General features: G+C 40.6%; 1 non-coding gene across 1 annotated transcript; it reads right to left on the bottom strand.

Moving 5' to 3' along the window:
• Positions 1-292: 292 nt before the first annotated feature.
• Positions 293-364, bottom strand: trnap-agg. Its single transcript has one exon. It is a non-coding gene; the product is annotated as a tRNA-Pro (tRNA).
• Positions 365-12,613: the final 12,249 nt, after the last annotated feature.

Here is a 12,613-nt window from a genome sequence, read left to right as displayed (position 1 = left end):
AAAACGAGATGTGCCGCTGCATTCTGGGCCAACTGTAAGAGTTTCGCCGTGCGTGAAGGGAGGCCCTGCAAGAAGCGCATTGCTTTAGTCCAGGCGAGTGTTAACCATGGAGTTGGGTCTTGTACTGTGTCGGGTTAGGCCTGATTTTTCTTGTGTTGTCTAGTGCAAAGCAGCATAATGGGGAGACAGGTGAATAAAAACAAAATGCACTGATGGTTCTATAGGTCTCATAGTGTACAGTTGCTTTTTTCTGTAAGTTGTTAGTGACCTTTCCAGTTTAATTCCAAATAACGGGCTCGTCCGGGATTTGAACCCGGGACCTCTCGCACCCTAAGCGAGAATCATACCCCTAGACCAACGAGCCACATATGAGGGGCATCAGTGAAATTTAAATTTAAAATTTTTTTTCCCTGAAATTCCATGCACACAGTGTTGCTTGTATATTCCTGAAAAAAAAACCTGAAAGATACTCAGTTTACAATGATGTGGGGACCCTGCCTGTGGTTTCTGCCATTTGTCCTCTGTGGTCATGTGGCTCAGTCTCAGTCCATCTGTCTGTAATTCTCAATTAATCCAGTTACTGTTGTCCAAGCACCTGTACAGTGGTAACTGGATTTAATGAGACTGAATGGATTGATGTCTTTCACTGCCCGTTTTGCAGCATTTTTAAAAAGGTTTTTGTGTTACAGGTTTCGTTGTTGCCTGTTCCCAGTTTTGTGAGGATGTGACGTGTGTTGTTTCCTGGCAGATTTGCTGTTTCCAGAAGGGGCTGGATGGTGTTGAAGGATGGGGTTGAATGATGTGTTCTGTTGTGTCAGTAATGCATTCATCCATGCAGATTATTCATTTAGAGGGAAGTTAGGTGGTGCCTTTTATTTTTTCCACCACTATCCATGCTGCTCTTTCTTCAGGATATGAACCGGCGGACATCATGCTCATTTTATTTACAGTCATGGAAATGCGTGCATCTGCTGAAGAAGTTGAGGTGGAGCATGGAGGAAATACTATGGGCTACTTGGGGGCAGCAGAAGAAGGCTGTAAACACAGCACTGACATATCATCCCCTACACAGATGGAGATAGGGTGGTGCTAGATGGGGCTATAGCCCGACCAAGAAATGAACAGACTTTGTGAAACAAAGTCACGTCTGGTTTCCTTTGTTTGGCTGTTGTTTCTGCCGCTCTCCAGTTGATCCGGTCTCCAATTACCATATCAACCATCTGTTTATGTTCTGCCTATGATTATTTTAAAGCCAGTTTTCTGAGTTTTTTTTTTTTAATTTAAAAAGAAAAGAAAAGAAAAAAAAGTTATTCTTAAGTTCTGAAGCAAAGTGGACTCGCCTGGTTATTTGTGTCAGTTTGACCGCTGACTCATTTGCCTAGTCTCTATCAGCTGCACAGGCATTAGTTGAAAGCTGGCTTGGGATATATGCACTGACTGTGTGTATGGTATGGTGTGTAGTGTGTGTCTGTGTATTATCTCAGCCTTTGACTGATCTCAGAAACTCCACTTCTTTCTGTTATTTCCCTCCAGTCTCTCGCCTTTTTCCTCTCGGATCTGTATGTTTATGAAGCAGGTTCATAAAGCTCTGCAAATTTTTCACTTCCATTTTCAGCTCTCACAGATGTGCCTTTGCCTCATTTTGGCAGCGTCTTGAACAAATTTGCATTTATTCGCACCCACTTTGCATTTATTTCATATCCTATAGCACTGCCACTGAAACACAAGTGTGAATCGGCTCAAGTGGCTTTCAATGATGCTTGGTTGTGTACATATATTACTGGATTTACAAAGTCTAAAATCTCTTGGGCTGCTCAGGACTCTTTGTAAAGTTGTTGTGGCTAACATGCTAGCTGACAGTTGCCCGTCAAAGCAGTACCGTCATTCATTTATATGAATATAATACTCTTTTGCTGCTAAATGCTCCACCATGTTCATCGGCTAGTTGTTAACGTTGTCTTTTTTTCTTTTTCTTTCTTTCTTTTTTCTTTTTTAGGTGAGCACTGTCATAAATAATAGCATGAGAGTGGACCGAGTGAACCGAACCGAAACAGAAAAACAGAAGATCTGTGCGACTGAGCGGAGGCCACAGATCCAGGTGATTTTTTTTTTTTTTTTTGTGGGTTTGTCGCTGTGAGCGGCCCCTTTCCCATGCAATTAATTTGTGTTATTGATATTGATTACAGCCACCGCAGATCAACCACTCACCTGAGTCTGATCATGTTTCATCTGCTCAAGTGTTGCCATGTTCTTGACTTCATCTTTCTGCTTTTCCTCATCCTACGCCACCACCTCCGAGCAGTCCATGTGTTAGATGTCAGTTTCCAAACACGGAGTTGGGTGAAGTCCTCCTTCGTAACCACAGGTGTCAGGTGAGTCATAGGAGACATAAATGCTCCAGGAGGTGGGTCATAAAATATTTTCCCTTTTCCTTTATGATTAGCGACATTCAAGCCAAATAACATAACAGACCAAAGGTCTTTCACAGGAAAATCATATTACCCCTTGTCTGCAGCAGCCTTATAAATAATAATTATTTTAATTATCTGTATTAACATTATTATGGTTACACTAGTCAGTTTAATTTCTTTAACACTTTTATATGCAATTCTCGCCTCTTGGCTCTAAAGTTGTTGAAATCATCTTATTCCAAGCTGTCTGACAGTGTTCTATGTACTTTAGGATCAGATTGTTCTAACTCTCTGTAGTGAAATCTACAAAAATAAAGACTCTTCATAACTGCAATATAATGCAATCCACTATCAAAACACCAACAGCATAACAATTTTCAAATGTTGCATCAACACCTCGCTGAAACAGTCTGAACAAAGCTGAGCAGTGAAAGAAGGTTCTGTGGGATTGTATAGAAATAAGAAATAAGCTCAACCGAGCACTTTAAAAACCTAAAACTAAAATAAAACCAGCTTGGTTAACCTACAGTGACACTGAGCTGAAACTGAACTACTCTATACTCTGTAGTGGTAAAGCAGTTAATTAAAAGATTAAATACAAACTATAGTCGCTAAGGTTGCTGGCAGTCTCTCCTGCCCTTTTCCTCACATTAGCCTGCATTTCCTGTCGTGTGCATGTGATTACGTGGTATGTTTATGTATTAAAGCTGTGGCCTTTACTTGTTTTAGCCTTTCATGACGGGAGCCTTGTTTTGTATTTGCGCTGTCTCCCAGTTAAGGAACGAATAATGTCCTTGTTTCTTGGACATTATTAATGTATGCATGAACATTGGTCTAAATACACTGCCCTGGGCTGGTTATATGTAAAAATGTTCCTTGTTTTTGGTAAACATGCCGTTTGGGGAGAACAGTGGGCAGGTGGTTGTTTCTCAAAGGTTAACTGTGTGGGAAGTCACCGTGGTCAGGGGAAAAATAAGGACGCCCAAGGTCACACCGCGGACAGTATCACAGAGTCACTGATCAGTTTTGCACAGGTATGAACTCCCTCCTGGAAATAACTGTATTCCCACACAAGTATGACACTGACAAAAGCTTTCACCTTTTCCCGCCTACTCAGCTTCTCTGTGTTACCGAACTAACTGCCAGCCTTCTCACTGAAAGGATTACAGTGGTAAATAGTGTCACAAACTCAGGCAGGGCTGTGTGATAAAGTTTAGCTTTAAACAGTGCATGTAGTGACTGACTGACATTTCCCCTCGCGGCTTACCGTAGCTGTGTGTGCTCGCTGCTAAGACCACTCATTATTATAAACACATATACTCGACTAAGCTTCGGTCCATAGCCGACTCGCTGCCCTCTACACTTTGTGTACACGGCAAACTGCAGCCCGACAACACCGAAGAACTCCAAAGACCGACTGAGAGCTTTGGGGCTCACCGGAGTCGGACAGAAGACTCGGTGCTTATTAGCTAGTTGTTTGGTTAAGTTACATGACTTTTAGTGTCTGTTAGTGTGAATCATTGTTTTGAATTTTGATTTAATACTTCTATCGTCCCCAGGTTGTTTTTATTTTTGTTACATATGTACGAGTTTTGTTTATGTAACATGTACGTGTAGCATCAACACATTTATCACAAGTTAAGTAAAAACACTTCTTGATTTCATAATTTGTCAGCTTTGTGTAGCCTGCTGCTTCATACTTTGGGCGCATATTGTTTTGCTTCCACTTGATACTGGCAAGTTAATGTCTTCTGTGTTCAATACTGGAAAACTTTTAAAACTTTAGAAATCCATTTAGAGGTCCTCACTGGATTCATACTGACAGGAACAATACACTCAACCATCTTGGCACTAATGCAGACACAGAGATGATGAGCAAGGACATAGAACACTGAAGTGAACTGGGATCACGTCTGTCTTTCTTGAGTCATGATGTTCTGAACGTGGACTTTTTTCTTTAGTTTAAAACAGTCATTATGTATCCTGGTGTTTCCAGCCACCTCCACCACACGAACAGAACACTCTGTGCACACTCTTTCATGGTTTTCTTTTCTCTTCCTCTGCCAAGGGTGTTGGATCATTCCATAATATTGGAGTGTACATGTATGAGGAGAACTTTGGTCCCTCTTTTCACTGAAAGTGTTTTCAGAATATCTCTCTCTCTGGCAGGCAAAGGTTGAAATGTCATTTGAATTGTTACTTCTCACATTTTGATCAAAATAAAGACAGTGACAGGGTTGACATCTTGGTAACAGAATTAAAACTACTTGAGACATTTTAATGAATATGTCATTTTAAGAGGACAATTTAAAACACATCACAAAACGAAATATGGGTTAATCAGCACAATAAGGATAAGACTATGTAAATAAAGTAATAAGCACACTAATATCATTGCATTACATTAAATACAACCAGGATGCATGGGAAACAAACTGTACCATCAAAACCAAAGTGTTGCTGAAGCTCTTTTCTTTCTCTCTTCTAGCTCCTTTGCTGCTTTCACTTAATGATATGGATGTTTGTTTAATAATACACACAGAGACGACCTTTAAGAATGTTTTAATTTTATAAGGCTGAGGCAGCGAACCTGGGGTAAACACTGATCTACGTCAATCCCTGTTACTCACATGTTGACAGTAACAGGGTTGACCATTTGAAGCTAATTTGCTCATTGCTAGCTAAAAGGTCAAGCCCACAGGAGCACATGCAACTTACTCTAAAAGATATATATAAGCATTTTTTTTTAGTATATGTTAAAATATAGTCCATGCTAATTGTATCACTTCTGATTTTGACCCTGTTGGTTCCTCCTATTCAGCAACTTTGGCAAATAGATCTTCCATCCAAGTGTTAATAGGTAACAACCAGATTATTCACATAAATACACCATGACAAAGTCTGTGAGGGGATTGTTTTGTTCACTGAGCTGCCTCGTAGTACAGTCCACGTGTGCAGCAGGAACAGAGGAACGCTATTGTAGTGACTTACTCAACCCCATCAAACACACAAGCTCACAAAGACTTTCTGACACAACAAAATCTGAGTTTAATTGCCTCTGCGACATAATTTGTAGACACGTTTATGCAGTTGGAGAGAAAATGCACTACACAGCAGCTTAAGGAGATGACTAATGCTTGGGTGGTAGTCTTTTTCATCTTCTGTTTACAAGGTAATGTGCAAAGCGATCAGACAAGGCAAAATGACCTAGTTCTTACTCTGTATGGGGCCCACAAATTCACCTCCTTCACAGTTTCGGCACGGTTTATGTCTGTTTCCACTGAGCTTCTTCTGTTGAAGTGAGACTCGTGAAAGCAGAGGGAGGCAGGGGGTGAGAGTGCACCGCTCCACTCTCATTATTCCCCCATTGTTTCAGTGGTTTGTCTGACACGGTAGAGGAAGTAAGAGATGACTGTGCTTTGGGGAAAAAGACCACTGATTGACAGCAGGAGGTACGTCTCTGAAGTGCGTCTAAAAAACAAAAAAAAAAATCGTCAGGAAATTTCATCCTGGCGAGAGCTCACACGCTAATGAAACAGGACATCTTAAATGGGTTAACCGATGCAAGAAATGTTCCAGAATTATTTTTTTATATCGTCAAAAACCCTAAATAGTTTTCCCACTTGACATGTGGGGCTATCCCCACATGTCACATGTCCCCTGTTCTGTCAGCCACTGACCTTACATTGTAGAATAATGATAAATAAGAGCAGCAACTGAGGGTGTCTTATGAATTTATTCAGAATAATATTAATCTCTACGTTAGTCTCAATGTCAGTACTAATGTCACTCACAGACGTCTTTAGAAAAGACTCAAGGTGAAGTTAGTATGCCCACTGGCGCCTGAACATTTCACTTTTTGTGTGGCTGTCTTGCGTTTAAGTTTCACTCATAACATTTTTTTTTAGAAGAACCTGTTACTTTCTTATTCTAAAATAACCATAAAAGAATAGACACCTTTCATGAAATGACACATCTCTCTTATGGGGACCCTTCTCTCTTCCCTTTGGCTCGCAGCCCTGGGGTTCAACCCTCTTGCCTGGCCCCTCTGGCCCCAAACCAGATTCTTGAATTCTGTCTTTGGAGGCACTTTGACGTCACTCTGGTTTCAATATGATAAAAAATTTCCTCCAAGAATACAACTCCCCAACCCCAATACTGCCTCGCACAGCCTCACTGAACCCAACAAGCTTTTTTCAGTGTTGTGTTTATGTGCAGACGAGCTGAATGCAGTGAGTGTCAGTGCTGTTTCTGAGTTAAATCCAGCAACACATGAGGATGTTCCTGGTCAGCGAGTCTTTGTGGGTGCTTGCTGCCGCTGCCAGGGTTGCATCAAATCCTCTGCTGCTGAGGGTCGTTGAAATTCACAGACTGTCAGAGGCTCTGCTGGTTCTGTTTCCTTAGAAACAGCAGAGGGATGGTGGGAATCAAGGAATGCAGGACGCCAGTGGTTGCATTCCCATGTGCTGAGAAATCCAGTCATTACTTCATTTAATGGGGGGAAAAAAAAACAGCAAAATAATGTCAAGAAACAACCACCTGCTGTGGCTCTGACTCAGTTTTCTTTTTTTTTTTTTTAGAAAAATACTCCACATAAAAAAAGAGGAAGAAGCAGGAAAAGGTACTTTGGCAGCAAAAGAAAGAAGCCGTGAATTATTAAAAAAATGAAAAAGTAAAAATGATTTAATAAACTTACAGAAATGTAAAAAATTCTGACATAGCAGATCAAGCTTAGTTTTATTTTTACAGGTAACACATACATGTGCCCAAATGTGCTTTTCACCTGAAAACTAATAAAATCCAAGAAGAGAAATGCAAAGAAAAGAAAAATAGGACAAAATAGAAAAAAACAAATTCACAGATTTCCTCGAGGTGAGATGGAGATTGTAGGTGACAGGGGAGACTTGCTGCAGTTCAGATTCGGCCTTGCTGGATAATTGGCTAATGTCTGCTATTAGAGATACACTCTCTACACAGTCGATCTAAAGTGGGAGTGGATCAAAGAGGTCCATTAGCTCTATGGCACAACTTATGGGCTTTTATGTGTCTCTTAAACATATAGATAAAGCAGGGAGGACTGAAACAAGGACACGTATGTACCAGTTTGCATTTTAAAATCTGAGGATTCAAGAGAACATTTTCTGCACAGTCTGTAGACTCTCAAAGTCTTGGTAAGTTTACCAGATAACTGAGATGAAATGCCTTTTGCATGAACAGGGTTGGATCCGTACATTGTTTAAAATGACAACATTCATTCTTTGCATTTTGAAATTGTACATTTTCATCTTTGGTGCTCCGTCGTCACAGTTGACGTCCCAGAGGCAAACTGTCAATCAAACAGCGTGGGCTGGTAAATATTTCTGACTATGGATGATTGAACTGGATGTACCCCAGAGCGTATGTTATGCCGTCACTTTTCAGGGTATCCATGGTATTTTTTTATGTAACTTTATGTGGTAGGTCTTAGTGTATGTTTAACATTTATATTTAAATATGCTTTATGTATTTTCTTAAATTTTAGTATCCACTTTATAATCTGTGTGCGTTCTCTGTTTTGCCTGACAGCAAGACAGATTCCCCTTTTGAGAACAACAAGTTAAAGTTGAGAAAATAATCTCATCACAAGGTCCCACAAGGTCCAATTAGCAGCTGTTCTGCAGACGGAGTTTGCCCAGTTGTCATGACAGTGTAGATGTAAAAATTTATTTATTTTTTTGTTTTAAGGCTTCTCGCACATTTTGGCTTAAAAAAGGCTGACTTCCTTCTTGACCTCAGAAACAGTAGTTGAGAAATCGGCCTCATTAAAAGGTCCATTTAGTGGCTTTTCCAAAGCTCTCGATTGTGTCACATTATCCTTCTCAGCGGATGGAGGTTTGCCAGCTTTCATGGAATTGTAGATATTTAACAAAAGCCATGTTGAAAAATATGGAATAGCTGCTCACAAGAGTCACAAATTGCTCACCCATGGATTTGTTTTTAACTCAGGTAACACCTGCCAGACACAGGTTCGGACAACAGTTAATGTCCAGTCTCTAAAGGCACCATCAGAACAGCTGCCCCCAAACACAACTATTTCAGCCACTTTTCATCTGTACAACGAAGTGCGACACTGTGAAGCCATTCAGGAGAGACTGTGCGATAATAAGCACCATTATCCCCATGGTTAATTATGATTATCACATCTCCCCTCTCTCTGTAACAGCCAGATTTCATTTGATGACAGAAGATAAACAGAGAATTCAGGTACATTAACGATTGTTCTGCAATTTAATGACACACCATAAAAAACGTTTATCGCAAAACAGCCGTATACATGGCCAAAACATTTGCACGGTTAGATTCAGAGGATAACGACAATTAAAATTGTGCCTTTGAGGTCATGAGTCTGGCCATGTCCAGTGAGATTTGAAAGATACCGTGTACCACAAACCTAGAGTGATCTGCAGAACTCAAACTGGAACCCAACATGCTGATTAAAAATTCGATTTTAAATGTTGAATGAATGTAATGATATCCTCCATATTTCCTGTAACTCTACTTCAAGCTGACTCCACGGTAAAATAGAGGTCAAATACAATAAAAATTGGACAGAAAGTGCATGAACAATAAAATGTGTTTATCATAAACTGAATAGGTTAGTATGTTTGATCCGTGCAGATTTTGTCTCTAATCACTTCCCTTCTATTCATGTGCATATTGCAACAAACTACAGTCACCCTTGTGCCCTCAATTTAATTGTTTTTCTCCTGTTCCCAAACAAATCTGTTTAGCAGTGCTCGTTTACGTAAGAGCCGCAGAAAACAAAACAGAAAAAAAATGGTTTCCACCCGGGGGTGGGGGGTGGGGGGGCTCCCATTCAGAATATGACAACCATGTTTTAAATTATGTCAGATCCCAGCACTCCCCTCCCTCTGCTGGAATGTCTCCTTTAGCGCTGAGGAATTTTATTGCCCTACCTTCCTTCTGTTGTGGTGTCACTGGGGGACAAAAACCAGCGCTGACCCCATGGGGGCATCTGCTCGGCTCACCACCTAGATGCACATTGTGACTCTGGCATAACTTTGCTGTTAGACGTCACAAGTCATTGTGTCGGGGCGTTTTTGTGTCTCAGGACAAAGCGTGAAAGAGAGAAAAGAAAACAATCCAGATGCCTTCTCTGAAATGGCTCAGCTTGCCCTCTTTTATAATGCAAGTGGGGGTCAGCTTTGTTCGAACGCGGTGATAGTTGTCGTTATAGAGAAACCGACTTTCAAAGCACATACCTATGTCTTGTAATTAGGTTAGCCGTTCCCCTTTGTCTGGACTCGCTGATGGCTCTGTCGTCTCTTGGGATTATTTTCACTCTGCAAAATTATACAAATTAGAATCACGTGTAAGAGCTATGTATTCATTTTCTTTGACTGACTACCAGTTGCCCAAACCCAGAGGCATGCACATGCTGTAATTTAAGACTTTTGAAACAATGGGTTTTCACCACGAATTTAATTTTTGTTTTTCTTGTCTGCTTTTTGTAAATATCTGGCAAAATCGAGTGACAGATAAACTGCTGAAGAATACAAGAACCCAGAGGGGGACCACTGTCTTTCAAGAAGATTCCCAGATGTGTTTTGTGACCTCATTTATCACTTAATTTAACTCCGCATGACCTCATTTAACACTAGTTAATGTAAGCAGTGATGAAAGACGTATTCAGATCCCTTACCTAAGCAAAAGAACCAATGTAACCACAATGTAAAAATGCTCCATCACAACTTAAAGTCATTCTACATTCAAAATCCTACTTAGGTAAAAGAAAAGTATTAAAAACTATACTCAAAGTATCAAAAGTAAAAGTGTATTTCCAGGAAGTGGGTGAAGAAAAGCCACAGTGAGTTTCTTCCATGTAATTCTGTCCTCTTTGGTATTCTGTCCTCTTTGATATCTTTTTTAACATCTGGACACCAGAACATTAACGTCCACCAATTTAAACTATTAAACTAATTCTTCAAGCAAGGTCCACAGTGCTACACACATATAAAGATATTTTAAATTCTATATTAGAAATAATCACAGTTCATTAAAGCTTGAAAATGATAACAATAAACAGAAGTAACAGAAATCTACAAATTCATTATCATATATGACATCATTACATAGTGTAAGCAGCAGTTTACTGTTAATTGATTCAGATGGGGCTAGTGCTTATTACTGGTATGGTATTTTAGTCCGCTGGTTCCCAGTCTAGGGGTCAGGTCCTCCAAAGGGTCAATAAGATCAGTCTGAGATGATTAACAGGAGACAGAAGAAGTTTTTACTCAGCACCCGAGTAACTTAAGTAACGTAAGTTACTGTCCACCACTGAATATAAGTGCCAAAGTTAATGAGAGTAGGAAGTGTGTTTTATAGGAACAACATAAAAAACAGGAAATGGAGGGGGCCTGCTGTTTGTGTTACGCTTATAAAATGTAATGGCACAGTGATGCTTTTTTTTTTTTTTTTTTTTTTTTTTTAAACAGTGAACCGATACAGGAGTAATTTCATTTGTCCACTCAGAGGAATCATAGAAGCGGATGTTTTGCTTGAGTAACAGACAATAAGTGAAAGGGAAGGAGTTACCACACCTGTGTAAGCACAAAACATCTGTTCTCTCTAGTGATATTGTCCAAAAACGTCTTCCCAAAAACCTACATGAAAAAGAAACAATAAAACCTTTCCCTGTAACCTCTTGAGTAAAATGTTTTATCACACTATCTGCATAGAAATTCAATTTTGCCGCACAGGCCTGCTTTCAATTTGCTGCGTGGGATTCACTGCCAATTGTAACAGCAACTTATTTGTCTGGCTCTGTGGTTGCGAGAAAGACCAGATGTTGGACTCTGAGGCCAGATCAAGGAAGTCTGAGGGTCTGTGTCTCTGCAGCGGGTCAGGGATGAACAGGATGTTGATAAACTAAAAAACCAGGAAACCTTGACTCCTTACAAAAAAAAAAAAAAAAAAAAAAAAAAAAAAAATCACTCTTGCTTCTCTCCCTGCTGCTCTCATCTGTTCATTGTTCCTTTTTTCCCCTCCTTTATCCCTCCTTTCTTAGTCTACACCTCCTGGCCCCTCATTTATTTTCTCCTCATCTTGCCCCTTACCCAGCCCCATCACCTAGTTTCCCTCACCTTTCTCTGCCTGTCTGTCTGTTCCTCTCCCATGGTGAAGCCATGAGGCGTGCAGATGTGCCAGTTCATCAGGCTTCCTTATCTGCAGGCTGCTCACCTACAGTCCAGCCGGCCGCGCCAGGTCTCAGAACCGCCGAAGCAGACTCAATCACGGCCTCGAACACGAGCAGCCAGCAACATCGATGACGGCAGGCCGGTTATTTGTGCTCAGTCTTATCAGGCCATTTAATGAATCCTGCGGCAGAATGAAACAGCAGCTTCATGACATCACATTGCAGACAGATAGAGAGAGAGAGAGAGAGAGAGAGAGAGGGAGGAAAAAAGTGGAAAGAGAGAAAGAGGAAAATGAACAGAATGTCTTGACACAGACCTCTAACGGCCCTTTCGTTGTGCCCAATAAAAGCAGTGATATATGATCATGTGTCTTCCATGTGTGATGCAGACTCCATCACTCTGACAGTTCATTTTCGCAGTGCAGAGAGAGAGAGCGAGAACTTGGAAATGATTGTGTTGCTTTTTCCTGGTTTGTTTACAGTGTAGAGGAGAATGTGTTGCTTGTTAACAGAGCACGACAGAATTGTAATAATTAGTATGATTGTTATTGTTCTTACTTTATGAAATTATTAATAACTTCAAGTCCTTTAGCGCGACTCCAAGTCAAGTTGCAAGTCCTCATGAGCAAATTGAAGGTCAAAGTCTTTCGACTGCCTGAGTGCTGACCATTAAAATGACACAGCAATTGAACATTTTCCTTTTAAAGCTGCATTAATGATGTGTTCTTCTCCACGATGCCGAGGCCCAATGGTGCAATATTCAACCTGTGTGGATCATACAAGGTCTTATGGTTTTGGGATTTTACCAGGCCAAGTTAAGAGTGCAGCTTTGGACTTTGGACCGCCTGGAGATCTGAGGGTCGCCCGTTCGATTCCTCGGCCTAGCACAACGGATATCAAGAGACTTGATTAACAGAATCAAGTCTCTCAGTAGTCAAGACTAAGCCAAGTCCAAAGTCCCCAAGTCCTCATTTTTGTGACTTTAAGACCACTACACGTTGTGGTC

Source organism: Toxotes jaculatrix, chromosome 7 (genome assembly GCF_017976425.1).
Source record: "Toxotes jaculatrix isolate fToxJac2 chromosome 7, fToxJac2.pri, whole genome shotgun sequence".
NCBI lineage: Eukaryota > Metazoa > Chordata > Actinopteri > Toxotidae > Toxotes > Toxotes jaculatrix.
Note: the sequence above shows the minus strand (reverse complement) of the source record. Positions and strands in the feature narration are given on the sequence as shown.